This window comes from Sorex araneus, chromosome 2 (assembly GCF_027595985.1).
Source record: "Sorex araneus isolate mSorAra2 chromosome 2, mSorAra2.pri, whole genome shotgun sequence".
NCBI lineage: Eukaryota > Metazoa > Chordata > Mammalia > Eulipotyphla > Soricidae > Sorex > Sorex araneus.
This window is the reverse complement of record NC_073303.1, coordinates 153,989,648-154,005,165: the sequence shown is the minus strand read 5'-3', so window position 1 is coordinate 154,005,165 and position 15,518 is coordinate 153,989,648. Positions and strand designations below refer to the sequence as shown.

General features: G+C 35.1%; 1 non-coding gene across 1 annotated transcript; it reads left to right on the top strand.

Annotated features, from left to right (window-relative positions):
• The first annotated feature begins 9,192 nt into the window (after positions 1-9,192).
• Positions 9,193-9,354, top strand: LOC129402636 (U1 spliceosomal RNA). Its single transcript, XR_008628748.1, has one exon. It is a non-coding gene; the product is annotated as a U1 spliceosomal RNA (small nuclear RNA).
• Positions 9,355-15,518: the final 6,164 nt, after the last annotated feature.

Sequence of the window (15,518 nt, the reverse complement as noted above, 5' to 3'; positions counted from 1 at the left end):
AATCATGAATGTAAATAAATTGATAATTTTAAGTGAATAGATTAAGTTAAATCAAAATATAAATGGATTAGTATGTGTTATAACTTTTAGAGGCTACTATTTTTAGTTCTATATATTTACTTATTCATTTATTTGCTTGATTGTTGTGTTTTCTGGGTTGCCACACCCAGCAAGGCTCAGGGCTTTCTCCTGCCTATGAGCTCAAGGATAACTCCTGGCTGATACAGGGGACCATACAAGGCACCAGGGACCAAACCCAATGAACCGTTTTCAAGGCAAGCCCCCTACCTGCTATACTAGGGGATTTTGTTTGTTTGTTTGTTTTGTTTTATTTTCAATGTTGCTTCGTTATTATCAAGGTAATAATGTTAGATGTGAAGGCAGAAGAATAAATTTCATTTCCACTATTAATAACTTATAAGTAAGGAAAACAGATAATTAGTTGAATTTGAAAAATCAATGAAATTAATGTATGAATTCCATGATTTATAGTAGTTTCTGGCTATAAGCCTTAAATATTTGCATAAAAGTAGTTGTAAAATTCACCTAAAACTGTCATCCTTCAATGTCTAAATAGTAGGAATACAATATGATATAGTATTTGAATGTGAGAAAAAATTTTACTACATATATGTTAAAAGGGCTGGAGCGATAGCACAGTGGTTGGGCTTTTGCCTTTCACGCAGCCAACCCGTGTTCTATTCCTCCGCCCCTCTCGGAAAGCCCAGCAAGCTACTGAGAGTATGGAGCCCGCATGCCAGAGCCTGGCAAGCTACACGTGCGCATTGAATATGCCAAAAACAGTAACAATAAGTCGCTCAATGAGAGACGTTACTGGTGCCTGCTCAAACAAATTGATGAGCAATGGGATGACAGTGACAGTGATATGTTAAAAAATATAGGGTAAGCATAGAAAATGGATTCTTTTTTATGCTTATATCACCTGTCACCTGTTGACCTGTTGCTCATTGATTTGCTCAAGTGGGCACCAATAATATCTCCATTTGTCCTGTCACGTTCAGAGTCAGGGGAATGAAGACCATTATTGTTACTGTCTTTGGCATATTGAATAAGCCAGGCTCTGTCACTCTGCCGTGTGAGATTCTGCATCGCTCTCTTCTGGGAGCTTTGTTTTATAGTTTCTGGATCTTGGTCATTGATGAGATTACATGGGGGGAGGGAGGGTCTCACAGGCAGTTTGTGGGTGTGACTGCCAAGCTATTGGAAAACTGGGAATCTGGGTGGAGGAGGCCCAGTCCCCAATGCAAGATGGCTTGGTGACTAAAGACTAAAGCCATGGGTCCTTTAGTCTTTTTTATCCTTACTCCATTAAATTTAATGATGCCCTACAGTGGAAAGAACATGAGGACATGTGGATTTCTCTCACTAAAAGTACCTTCTTATTCAGAAAATTAGATCTACTTCAATGGAAAACTTCACAATCACTGCTTACTGGTGGTAGTTGTAATTTTTCATATATTTCCCCATAAGCTTGTTAAAAGAATAGTGAGTAGGTTCAGGAATAGGCTCCCTTGAGAATGTGCACCTTGCTTAATGAAATAACTTCCAAATAAGAAAATGGATGGAGGAGACTTTTACTTATGTTTTAAATAACCCCCTTCCCCATGCTCTGCTTTGCAAACACATGTTTGAATATATTTTCGCTTTTAGAGAAAAAGTCAATTTTCAAAGGATCACTAATGAACATAATAAGAACTTTGAAAAAAAATAACAGTATGAAGATCTCCAATAGAAATAGACAACCAAATGAACAAGCCATTTATCAATATGCATATATTTTTTCTGGAATGGCTCATCTACTTACAATTGAAATATTTGACAAATGACTTATTTTTTCAAGCTTCAGTTTTCTCATCTATGTGATAGGGATAGTCCTATGACTTTGCTTTCAGGAATACAGGTGCTAGTGAATCACCTTGAAGCATCTCCATCTCCCAGTACAATCTTTTCTGTTATTATCAGCTTCTTCTCTTTCATTGTCATAGACAAAAATTTAAAAATACCTAATGAAATTCCATATGACACTTAAAAACATATTGATTCTGTAGAAGAAGGCACTATAATGAAAGGTGGTGTGGCACAAAGAAAACAGAGTAACATACCAAGGAATAATTTAGTTGAAAGTAGGGATGGATAAGAAAAAAATAAAAAATTAAGATTCTTGCTAGAATTAAAATAAACATGTTATTCAAAATAATGATAATTTGGTAAGTGAATGAAGGCATTTCACACAATTTTTTTTGTGTTTGGGCCACACCCAGCAGTGCTCAGGTATTATACCTGTCTCTGTGCTCAAGGATCACTCACTCTTGGCAGACTTGGAGACTATCTGGAAGGGCCGGGATTGAACCCAGGTCAGTCACATGAATGGCAACTGCCCTACCCACTATAACATCTTTCCAGTTCCCATCAACTTAAACTTTATGTATCAAATATTTTTCTAGGGACCTAATGTTATAGCAGATTCTAGGGATCCATTAGAAAATAAGGGGCAAAGTTCCTGCCTACAGGAAAATTTCTTGATCCCTTTCTCCCAAGTCCCCTTCCCCATAAATTCTAGCCTACCACTGCCACCACACACACACACACACACACACACACACACACACACACACCAGATCCTTCTAAATTAATCTAGATACAGGGATGTGATGGGAAGTCTCAACTCCAATAGAGAATTATAGGGTCTACAGAGAACAATGTCTTTTTTACTGATTTTGAGTATGAGAAAATGTGAGACTATATCTACTATAACCCTTTAACTTCAGAAGTAAAAGCATTCTGAAAATTAAGCCAACACATAACAAAAAAATGATAAAAAGTATAAACAAAATACCATTTGAGTTTCTTTCAAGATTATCAAGTCATACTTAAGTACTCTAAAATGTTTCAATCATATGAAGCAAGACACACGTTTTTTTTTTGCATAAGTTAGCTTGGGATTACTATTTTTTTAATAGTTGGCAACTGAAAGAGTGATAGTAATAAACTGTGGTTATTAGTCATTTATTTTTCCAAATCATTATGTTTTAACAAGTATATTAACAAGACAAATAAAAGGCCTAATGTGAAATATGAACTTGCCACTCTTTAAAAGTTTCATGGGGAAAATGCAAACATATGTTATATAATGAATATGTAATAACATATTGAATTAATAATGTTATCATTCTTTAAAGGTAATCAAATAGCCATTCATTCCCTATCTACCAATTAGTCATTTATTTAAAGAGAAAGCTTGAAAATGTTCCTCAGACTTAGAAATACAACTTCAGAGGAAGCCAATTTATTAAGATTTATTTGTCCTGAAGTGCATGCATGCTGCTGAGTCTAGCTGGCTCCTTCTCTAGTAAGCTCCATTTCTCTACTGTCTAATATGCTGAATTTCTCCATGGGAATTGCTTTAAAGTATGTACTTATCCCTGTTTCCAAAACATTTTGAATACTGCCAAATACTATGAAAACCATGAATAGAGGTTAGCAGAACTGTACTGACTGCTCAGTTAAAAAAATAATCTCTAATGAACAATAAGGCTAACATTTAATCAGAAATAATAACATTGATGACATCTTTATATAGAGAAAACACATTCCATGTAAACTATTTAAAATATATTAGGGAAAGCATCTTATAAATATGTCTTGTAAACACTAAATTTTTTAATGAGTTATGCATTATTTTGAATATTTTAAATATATTCTAACAAATTGTGAATAGTCAGGGTACAATTTAGTTAAAAAAACAACAACCTGGAAATGCACCAGAACTTCAAAAGGCTCTGGCAGAAAGTTTTGGCAACACCCGTCATAGAATAAATGAGCATAAAATAGGCCCTAGCAGTAAGATCAATAAGGATTAAGGACCTAACAAGAAGGGAATAGGTCACCATATATTCACCATAAAACATCATAGTTTTATGATGGTTATTAAAACCGCATTCTTCAGGCATGTTCTTGAATCCCATGAACTTCTTTGAACACATATCTCACTTGCTTGTCTCTGTTTCTTTGCTTGCATATTTCCATTCTGGAGAGAAGTCTGTAGTCTCTCTCAAACACATACAAATACTTCTCTGCCCTCATATCTTTCTTAATAAGAACTTTCACTGTAGCACTGTCCTCCCGTTGTTCATCGATTTGTTTGAGCGGACACCAGTAATGTGTCCATTGTGAGACTTGTTACTGTTTTTGGCATGTCGAATATGTCACTGGTAACTTGCCAGGCTCTGCCATGGATACAGTGAGAAAAATTTTCAACAGCCATTCCTCCTGAAGTTGTGACTCTAGATTTATAATGAAGAAATCCTTCTTCACCAATGCTGCCTAATTTTTATTTCTTTCATCCTGCTAATGTTTCAAAGATAATGTTCCAAAGGTAACAGACAGAATATGATACACGCTCGGAATTTGTTAATTTTCACTATTCTTATTTAACACAAGAAAGAAACCATAGAAGCTATTGTTTTTGTAACTCAACATTAAGCATTTTTAAGAAGTTATTTTTCAATATACTAGTAGTGATAGTTTCAAAGATAATGTTGTGAAGGCAAGATAGGCTGACTCTGTAAGCAAAGATCTACAGTCAGAAAACAATTTGCATGTCAAATAGAAAAAAACAGTTGAAATACTTTGTGAAATATGGAATGGCATGAATAAAATTATTCCTCTGGAGATCCAGTGAGTAAATTCCATTTTCTTTCACAACACACCTGTTTATTTTCCACTGAAACTCCTCTCACTCAGTGGAGTAGATTTGATCTAGGTAAAACTTCAATAAAGTTTCAGTGTTTTCTCTATAAGTCCTAAGTATTTTTTAAAAGTAAACGATTTTATCAGGGCTAGTAATCAATTCTGTTTTCTAGCCTGTACAAGACTCTTTAATCCTGAGATTTTAATAGATGAAAAAGACATTAATATTTATTGAATAAGGGTCAGGCTTAGTGCTAAGAACTTATATAGATTATTTCGAATCATGCTTTATGTTTGTGCAGATTTGAAAATATGATCCTGATATTAGCACAGACGGAATATGATACAAGCTCTGAATTTGTTAATTTTCACTATTCTTATTTAACACAAGAAAGAAAGCATAGAAGATAGTATTTTATACCTCAATATTAAGCATTTTAAGAAGTTGTTTTTCAATATACTAGTCTTATGAAATGTGCTTAAGATCATATTTTAATGATTTAAAATTTAAAATCTTTAACGATATCAAAGTTATGAGTACAAGTAAACTGCATAAGTAGCATAGAAATAAACAAGCACAAGGAATAATTGGTAGTTAAATAACTAAAGTATCCAAATATCTATCTATGTATATATATACACATATATATATATATATAAATGCCAATTTTATCTAAGAGCAATAGCACAGCGGTAGGGCATATGCCTTGCCTTGCACATGGCTGACCTAGGCTTGATGTTTTTGTCCCTCCCAGAGAGCCTGGCAAGCTACCGAGAGTATCTCGCCCCCATGGAAGAGCCTGGCAAGCTACCTGTGTTATTTGATATGCCAAAAACAGTAACAGTAAATCTCAGAATGGAGCCATTACTGGTGCCCGCTTGAGAAAATTGATGAGCAATGGGATGACAGTGATTAATTATATATGTATCAGCTCCTTAGTTGGGAGTAAAAATAACTAAACCCTATGCTCATTGCCATCTTTTGGGGTCCACAACAATTTATAAAACTTTAGCACTGAAAGTCCTGTTGTGTTCTCCGTGACATGGTTAGGTTTTATTAATGTCAGCTGTTATATTGATCAGGCTGCATATTGGACCAGTTTTTGAAAGCACTATTTCAAAATCCCATCTTGTATATATCCTTTAAGTAATATTTAGATTTTATAAACATCTCTCCTAATCAGGACTGAGTCTCTTGCTGACTCTTTTTTCAGGTATCATCATCATCATCATCATCATCATCATCATCATCATTATCCCATTGATCATTGAATTTCTTGAGAAGTCTCAGTAACATCTCCATTCATCCTAGCCCTGAGATTTTAGCAGTCTCTTTTTACTCATCCTTTCTAATGGTGCCACGTTGGAGACTCTTTCAGGGTCAGGGGAATGTGACCCATCATTGTTACTGCTTTTGGCATATGAATATGCCATGGGTAGTTTGCGAGGCTCTCCCATGAGGGCAGGAAACTCTCAGTAGCTTGCCAGGTTCTTCCAGAGGGAAAATTAAGCTGTGAGATGTCTGGGAGCTTTGTTTTATAGTCTCATGATGTTGGCCCTTGTGGGATTACACGGTGCTGGGAGCAGTCCCTGGGTATGACCGCCTAGCTACTGGAACATGGGGGATCTGGGTGGAAGAGGCCCAGTCCTGATCTGAGCATGCGTGGAGATCTCAGCCCCGGGTCCCAGACACCTGGGTTCCTCTGTCAGTTCCTTCATGCGTGAGGCTCGCCTGAACATGTGGAGAAGGGCCTTGACCATGGCTGTGGCTGGGATCCAAAGGTCTTTGGCTGCGGAGGCTCAGGTACAACTTATAAATAGACAAAATATTTTTAAAAACCCTGAAAAATTCCACCTTAAAAACTATCTATTTCCACTAAGCAGCTATTAGGAAAAATGAAGGCATGAAGTTCGCTTATAAGTGAACGGTCATGGGGAGTATCATACTAAGTGAAATGAGTCAGAAAGAGAGGGACAGATGTAAAATGGCTGTACTTATTTGTGGAATATGAAATAACATATGACACTGACACCCAAGGACAGTAGAGACAAGTGCCAGGAATATTGCTCCATAGTTAGAAACCTGCCTCATGAGCTGGGGGAGAAGGCAGCTGAAATATTAAGGGATCAATAAGTTAATGATGGTTGGAGGGATTGCTTGGGATGGAAGATGTTTGCTGAAAGTAGATAAAGGACCAAACATGATAGCCTCTCAATATATATATATATATATATGCATACATATATATCTCAAAATATAATGCCCCAAAGTAGAGAGTCTGGGGAAAATTATCTACCATAAAGGAAGGGGGAGGGGTGGCATGGGGGGGATAGTGAGGACATTGGTGGTGGACAATGTGCGCTGGTGGAGGGATGGGTTCATTGTATGACTGCAATGCAAACAGGAAATCTTTGTAACTCATGGTGATTCAATTAAAAAATAAACAAAAAATATTATTTATTATTCACAAAAATTTCTATTTATTCCCTAAAAAATAATATATGTACTAACATCTATAGGTCCACTACAAAGCAGTTAGAACCTGGCGGTCTGAGAGTTCATCACCTTCATTTTATCACTATGATTCACCAACAACATAATGTGTTCTATAACATCTTGATTCTTGGCCATATCCTGATGTTGCCACTGCATTTTATTGTAGTACTCAATGCATATTATATATTCTGCTGGGCAACAGACATGGATAGATTTCATCCTAAAAGTAATATCTATAGAGAAGGTAAATAGATATTAAAAACAGTATAGAGGGTCTATGCTAGATTTTAATTTCATTGTAAGACTGACTTTATTTGAAACAAAATTATACCTAGCTGAGGCACATTGGTTATTCCAAAGTCATTAAATATTCATCCTTTCTAGATTATTAAATTTATTCTGGTCTTTTACCAAAGTGTTTTGATATTTTATTCTCTCCTCAATGGCTCTCTTTTTAGCCTTTTTACAAGTTCTATTTTGGGGAACACTGATTTCTTGTGATGTGTTTCGAAGTAATTTAGAAAATGCCCATTGTATCAATATTCTATTATTTCCAATTATTCCTTCTTTTTATTCTAGGGTGAACTTTCTCAGAGTGCAGGGAGTTACTGCAGGGAGTTACTGAGAGTGTGGCAATTACCACTTCTAATGAAGAGATGATCTTACATCATTTTCAATAGAGTATCTATCTATCTATCTATCTATCTATCTATCTATCTATCTATCTATCTATCTATCATATCTACATTATAGTTTGTTTTTTGTTACCTAAATAGAAAAACATCTTGTCAGTATATTTATGTGTTTAATATCAAACTAATTAATATTAACAAATTAGGGTAGGTCCAAAGCATTTAAAAAGTACACCTTACCTACACTGCTTTATTATAATTATGTTGCATTGTTTTACATGTGAACCCTCTATATATGACAATTATTCTAAATATTATTAATGAATTATACTGTTATCATTTCAATTAATTAGTTTTAGCTTTATTTATTTATCTTTTAGACTATACAAAGCAGTCTTCAAGGCCCACGTGGCTCTGAGTCTGCCCATAGGTGACTCTTTTTGGTACCTGCAGGATCAAGAGTAGTGACAGGGATTGAACTGAGGTTTGTCACATGCAAAGTAAGCTCCTAAACTCCTGTGCTATCTCTGTACTGTCTCCTATAGGCACATTAGTTATAAAATTTTTATAACATTTTCATTTGGGGGAAGTGCCAGGAATCAAATCACATGTTATACATTGAAAGATAGTGTTAAATACTAATATGAGCCACATTCCCTTCCCTTTAAAAAATGTTTAACCTAAATGCTGATAAACTTGTATGGAGTCAGAAAGAAAGAGACAGACATAAAAAGATCACACTCATATATGGAATATAAAGTAGCAGAATGGGACACTAACACCCAAGATAAGAGATAAGAACCAGGAAGTCTGACCCACACCTTGGAAAGTGGCCTCACATGCTGGGGGAAAAGGCAGCAGAGATAGAGAAGGGAACATCTAGTAGAGAATGTTGGGAGGACCCACTCGGGTTGAAAGCTGAGTACCAAAAGTAGACTATAGACCGAACATGAAGGGCACTCAATATCTCTATTGCAAAATACAACATCCAACAGGAGAGAGAAGAAAAGGGAATGCCCTACTGCAGAGGCAGGGTGGGGTGGTGGGGGTGGTGGGAGGGATACTGGGAACATTGGTGGAGGAGAATGGGCACTGGTGGAGGTATGTTAACCAAATGCAAACATGAAAGTTCATAAGTTTGTAACTGTACCTCACGGCGATTCACTAATAAAAATTTTTTAAAAATCATCAACAACCTTGTAAATCATTGCTTTTTAAATAAATAAAATTATTTAAAAACATTAAAATTAATGCAAACCACAGTTGTAGATAAACAATGGGAAAATGGCATATTTCATAAATTGTGTGGAACATACTTATACTAGAGAATTACACTGTTTGAAATGCAAGTTGATCCTTACCTGGCAGGGAAGACACCATGATCACAAAGGTGGTTTTCTCAGGGTGTGGCTTATCCACTGCTTTCTCATGTGTTGACCTCTGTGATTTTCCCAAATATGGGAAACTTGACTGTGTAATTTGTGGTAGTGTGGAATTGCATTTGCGCTCTCCCCTGAGAGGGTAAATTGTAAGTTGAAGTGGACGTTCTATATGCTGAGTTGCTAAGTCTGACTATCTTAAAGATTCTGACAGGATCCCTATTACTTTATGTCTTATGAAATGACTAGAACCTGTTCTTTACCATTTTTAGATAATCACTTCTTTCAGCTACATGCACAAGAATGGAGGGTCTAATTGATGTCATTCTTTTCTCTATTTAATAGTATAAACCCATAATCCACATCATTATTATTGTGCCTCTATTCTTCTCCATGATCTTTGATTGATGAGGTGCTCAATTTAAAGGTAAATTTTATTTTCATGCCAATCAATAACCAAGATAGGTAGGACCACATTGTAGCAAGTGGTGAAGTTATTTCAAAATTGTTACACATTGCTCTGTTTGCCATTGTGTAGTGATAGTCAGATCCTCTTCTCAGAGGACAACTAAGAAGTCCTCTTGGTCATGCTAGCTGAAGTAACAATGCTCATGGTCAAGTTCGTGTTGATGAGGACACGAACACCTCCGACACCTCTACTGTCACATGTTTTGAGGAACAGTTCTTCTCTGGTGTTGAAAACGGCATGATGTGATTGATACCTTCTCATCTTGGTCAATCCAATGACATTGTACTTTATCTTCTGAGCTTGCATCATCAGGTCCTCAATGGATACTTCCAATGCCAGCGTATGTGCATTGAAAGTGAAGACAGTTATTTTAGTCCTTCTTTGTTTTAGCAGCCTAGTTTGGCCCTGAGATTTTACAGCCTCTCCTTGCTGGTCCTTCTCCTTGTGTTGGGGACTCTTCCAGGGTCAGGGGAATGAGGTCAATTTTTTTACTCTTTTAGGCATATTGAATATGCCACGGGTAGCTTGCCAGGCTCTGCTGTGTGTGTGGCATGTTGTAATGATCTGCATGCTGACAAACACGCCACACACCTTGTGCATGGACGTGCTGCTCATACTCTGGCATTTACTTTAGGCCCTACCTTTCAGATATATCTACACTATCCATACTTGATTTTACTTGTTTACAATTTAAGTATCAGAAATATTGAGTCTTTCAGATGATATCTGTTAGAGGTTTTGTTTAAATCTCCAAGAAATGAAAGAATGTTTATGAAAACCCAAAAATGTTTATGAAAACCCTTCTTCTGGTAAAGGCTCAGTTGTCCAGACTTCTCTGTGAGAATAATATTGATTTTTAGACTCATGCTATATTTTCATTAATTAATAGAATCTCGCAAAAATATTCACAGTGGAATTAGTTCTTTGATCTATATGATACCATTTATTTTACAAATAAAAATCTAGCAAGGAGCAGAAGCAACACCACTTGCTTCTTCACAGTGAATCAACATAGATGTGATACATAAAAGAATCTATAATCCAGTATCTCCCACAACACACTTTCTTTAATTCTTCCATTAAGGAAATGGAAGAATTAAAATTAAAGAAATGGAAGAATTAAACTAGTATTCTTAGTATAGTAAGAAATGATATTAAGGGGCTGAGAGATAATATGGGAAGTAAGGCACTTGACTTGCATGCCCATACTGCAGCTGTGTCCGTGGTTCAAATCCCTGATTTGTGACCCACCCACGGGTCACTCCTGAGAACTACTAAGTGTGGCTAAAAAATTAATAATGATAATAGCACTGTAGCACTGTCATCTTGTTGTTCATCAATTTGCTCGAGTGGGCACCAGTAACATCTCCATTGTGAGACTGTTGTTACTGTTTTTGGCATATCAAATACACCACCGGTAGCTTGCCAAGCTCTACTGTGAGGGCGGGATACTCCCGGTCGCTTGCCGGGCTCTCCAAGAGGGAAAGAGGAAAAATGAAATATTAGAATTGCTTTCATCCAAAATTATTTCCATCCATTTAATGACCATTCGGCATGATAAATCAGGAAATTTGAAATTTTGTATAAAAGCTTCATTTGTTGATCAGGAAGAATAAAACTGTAGAAAGTAAGATTTACTTTCAAGTTATTATTAAAGACTATAAATAATTTTTGAAAAGAATAAATATATACTTTCTTTGGAAAGTTAAAAATTAGCCCACTGTATATATAATTAATAAGGTATTTAGCTCATTTATAAAAATTACCCATACAATGTGCATTTGAAATAATTGCCATTATTTGACTAGCAGTGTGCATTTTCCTTCATGTTCACTAGTAATTTAGCATTCTGTATAATTACAAAGGCATTTTTCTTTTCTTTTGTGTTTTCTACTTTTCTCTTACCAACTTCATTATATGGCTTTCATTTCTGTGGAGGCAATTATTATAGATGAAGACTAATAGCTACATTTTATTCCCTATGTGTTAGCCAAGGTTGACCTTAAATAGAGATAATTTATGTAAGGTGATGGCTATTGAAATTTTGGTAAGAAGTCTCTTCTGTCCTTGTATGATTTTTTCTGGAGCTTTGCTAACAAAACTTTGCAAATGTGATTCCTGTTTATCTTGAATTCTTATTTCTACTACAAAGTCTTAATTTAAGTAAGAGACCACAGTAGGAATGAGACAGAAATGCAACCAAACTTCTGAAAGGAGTTGATTTCCTGTGGCACTGACCAGCAGTGATATGACCAGCCGTCATAGCATATAGAAATAGTGATCTAATGATTTTGATGGAAGAAGTGTGTTAGTGGTGTCAAGGGTTTTATATTCATCAGAGTCCTCCTAAAAAGTGGCCTGAGTTCAATTTCCTAAACTCCTACAAGTTCTGTTCATAGTTTCCAATTTTTTGTGACAATTTTGATATCCTTTGAATAATTTAATATTGCTTAAACTTCTACTCATTCTGTTCTTATAAATTAGCATTCCACCTAACCATATTTATTTGATTAAATTCTTTATAATGATATTTTATTAAACATTGAAAATTTATATGCTTAGAAACTTTTTGCATATATTTGTATTATATTTTGCACTTTCTGAAGACATAATTAATACATAAAAACTGCACATATTTACTGTACAATTTGGTGATTTTGCATTTCCCCTGAAAATTAGTGATGTTGAATAGCTCTTCATATATCTGTCTGATATTAAAATTTTTCTGTGATTCAATATCTCAATAAAAATTAAAAATGTTTATTGATTTCAAAAGTTTCCTTGTATTTGGGGCTGGAGCGACAGCACAGTGGGTAGGGCATTTGCCTTGCACGAGGCCGACCTGGGTTGATTCCCAGCATTCCAAATGGTCCCCTGAGCACCGCCAGGAGTAATTCCTGAGTGCAAAGCCAGGAGTAGCCTCTGTGCATTGCCAGGTGTGACCCAAAAAGCAAAAAAAAAAAAAAAAAAGTTTCCTTGTATCTCTTTTTATATATGTATACATATATACATATGGTAATAACATTAAAAAGCTCATGCTTTTAACTTGTGTTTAAGTAATCAGTAACATATTCTTTAAGGCACTATGTTATATAGTATATAATTAGAATTTAGTCATCTAATCTAACCATTGCTTTATATTCAGAAGAGGATATTTTTAATTTTTCTCTATCTCGTAAAAACCATCATTTTTTTTACTTCTACAAGTTTAAGTAGTAATTTCATAAAACAAGACTTTAGTAAGATTATTAATAGCCTTACATTCACAATCATAAAAGTTAATGTTTGATGAAAATTTAGACTTTAACCTGATTCTTTTTAATTGTTTCTAATTTGTCACCTGATCATTATAAGTTTGATAGCAAAAATCTCACAGGCCAATAAGCATTACAAAGTTTTATTCTGGAATTGTCATTTTTAAAATAAAATAAAATAAAATAAAGACAAAGTTATTTTTCTTCTGTTTTGTTAGTGCTGCTGTGATTTTTAATTATTTTTAATACTGCAGGTAGGACATTTGCTTTGCATGCTGCTGACCCGGCTTCGATTCCTCCGTCCCCGTCAGAGAGCCTGGCAAGCTACTGAGAGTATCCCACCTGCATGGCAGAGCCTGGCAAGCTACCTGTGGCATACTCAATATGCAAAAACAGTAACAACAAATCTAACAATGGAGATGTTACTGGTGCCCACTCGAACAAATTGTTGAACAACGGGTTACAAAAATTTCTGTATTAACATTTTATTCTTTCAGGACTTCACCATCTCTACTACCAAAATGAATATGGGTATTTTAAGTATCAGATGTAAATATGATCATGGAAATCTATTTGTGATTTATTTCACTTAACAGAGTATCCTTAATCTCATTTATGTTGTACAAATGAATGATTTGTAGCAAAAAATATAATAATATTTGATGAATAATATTATAATGAAGAATATATACAAAGGACATGATATCTTGTAGAAATCATGAACTCCAAAGAGATTAAGTGATTTAGTGAGGTGACAATGCCATAATGTAACAGAACGCAAATTTGATCTGGCGTATAGATCAATGGTGTGTTAAACCAATATTTTTATTTAGAAATACAACACATTTAGCTAATATCACTGTAGTACTGGAGCACTATCATCCCATTGTTCATCAATTTGCTCGAGCAGGCACCACTAATGTCTCCATTGTGAGACTGTTGTTACTGCTTTTGGTATATGGAATACGCCACAGGTAGCTTGCCAGGATCTGCCCTGCAGGTGGGATACTCTCAGTAGCTTGCCAAGCTCTCTTAGAGAGATGGAGGAATTGAATCTGGGTCAGCCATGTGCAAGGCAAATGCGCTAACTGCTGTGCTATCGCTCCAGTCCAATATCATTAAAAATAAGTTTATTAATTACCAAATTTTCAACAAAAATCCAATGCCAATTAGATCAAACAGTGTGTGATTACTGAAATGTTTCACATTTTTGCTAGTCTTTATGGTATACATATGATTACTGAAATGTTTCACATTTTTGCTGGTCTTTATGGTATACGTATAAAAAATAATGCATTATTTTTTCTTCTTTCTCTTAACTTTAGAATTTTATGAAGAATCACAAAAATGAAATAAATGTGGATTCAACATGTAAACTTTAGGAATTCTAGAATGACTGCACCTTATTATTATTATTGTTGTTGTTGTCACTATTACTATGTTAGAGATTCACACTATAACACAATTAGAAAGCTTTAAAATGTTACAAGGAAACTTGGACAGTGACTTTAAATTCATTAGAAATTTAGAACAATGCAAAGTAATGTTGAAAGATAGTGTTAGTCCTAGATTAAACACCTCTATATAACAAATTTGAAAGTGACATGTTCTGTTTGAAATAGAGAATTAAGAGTTCCATTTTTATCTCATGAGACTTTCTGCTTGTAATATATTTTTGTCTATCAACCAACTATTAGTAAGCAAAATAAATTGCAAAGTGTACACTCATCAGAGAAAAAAAAGCAAACAGGACTTGACAGAGAAAAAGTCTCTGTGGAAACTTTGGGTGACCCTGAGAATTAGGGCTGAAGATGCAAGGATCTCAAAGTTGTTGCAAATTGGAGTAAAAGACCCAAGCTTTTATATTCACACATACACCTGTGCTGAATAAGAAAACTCCCATAAAGTTAAGATAAACTTAGCTGAGGTGCCTTCGTTGAGCTTAAGTAATCCCTGGAGAGGACAGCAGCTGAGGGGTGTCTGTCTGCAGTATTCTGGCAGCTGTGACAATAAATAATTCATCTCTGAATCAGCTTTTCAGCAATGCATAGCAATGCCCACCACAGAATATGTTAGCTGTTAGAGTAAGAAAATCAAGGTTTGAGATCTTGAACTTTAGTTCTCACGTGTGAAGAACATTCATCATGATGGATGTTCAATCATATTGCAAAACTTTTAGTTCACAGTAAATAATGTAACTCATAGCATTGAGAAAGTCTGACTATACCTTGAGATGAAAACAGGAGTAGTCTATCAATGAGGTGGATTTCCTGAGAATGGAGAGTTGTGGTGGTTAGATATCTGCAGTGCCTCAAACAAACTTGTCATTGAAACATACCTAGTTTCTACAGTATTTTGATAATACCTAGTTTCTACAGATATTTTAATAACTTAGGGATAATATCTTCATTTGTTGTTAACTTTAGGAACAGATACCAAGGATTCAGCAGTATGTTAGTCATATACACAATGTATCTATTCTCTTTGATCTTTTTTTCAAGAGAAAAGTGGATGTAAGGAAATTAATGGGCTTGTAGATTGTAATGAATTATACAATAAGCAATAAAGGCAGTATTA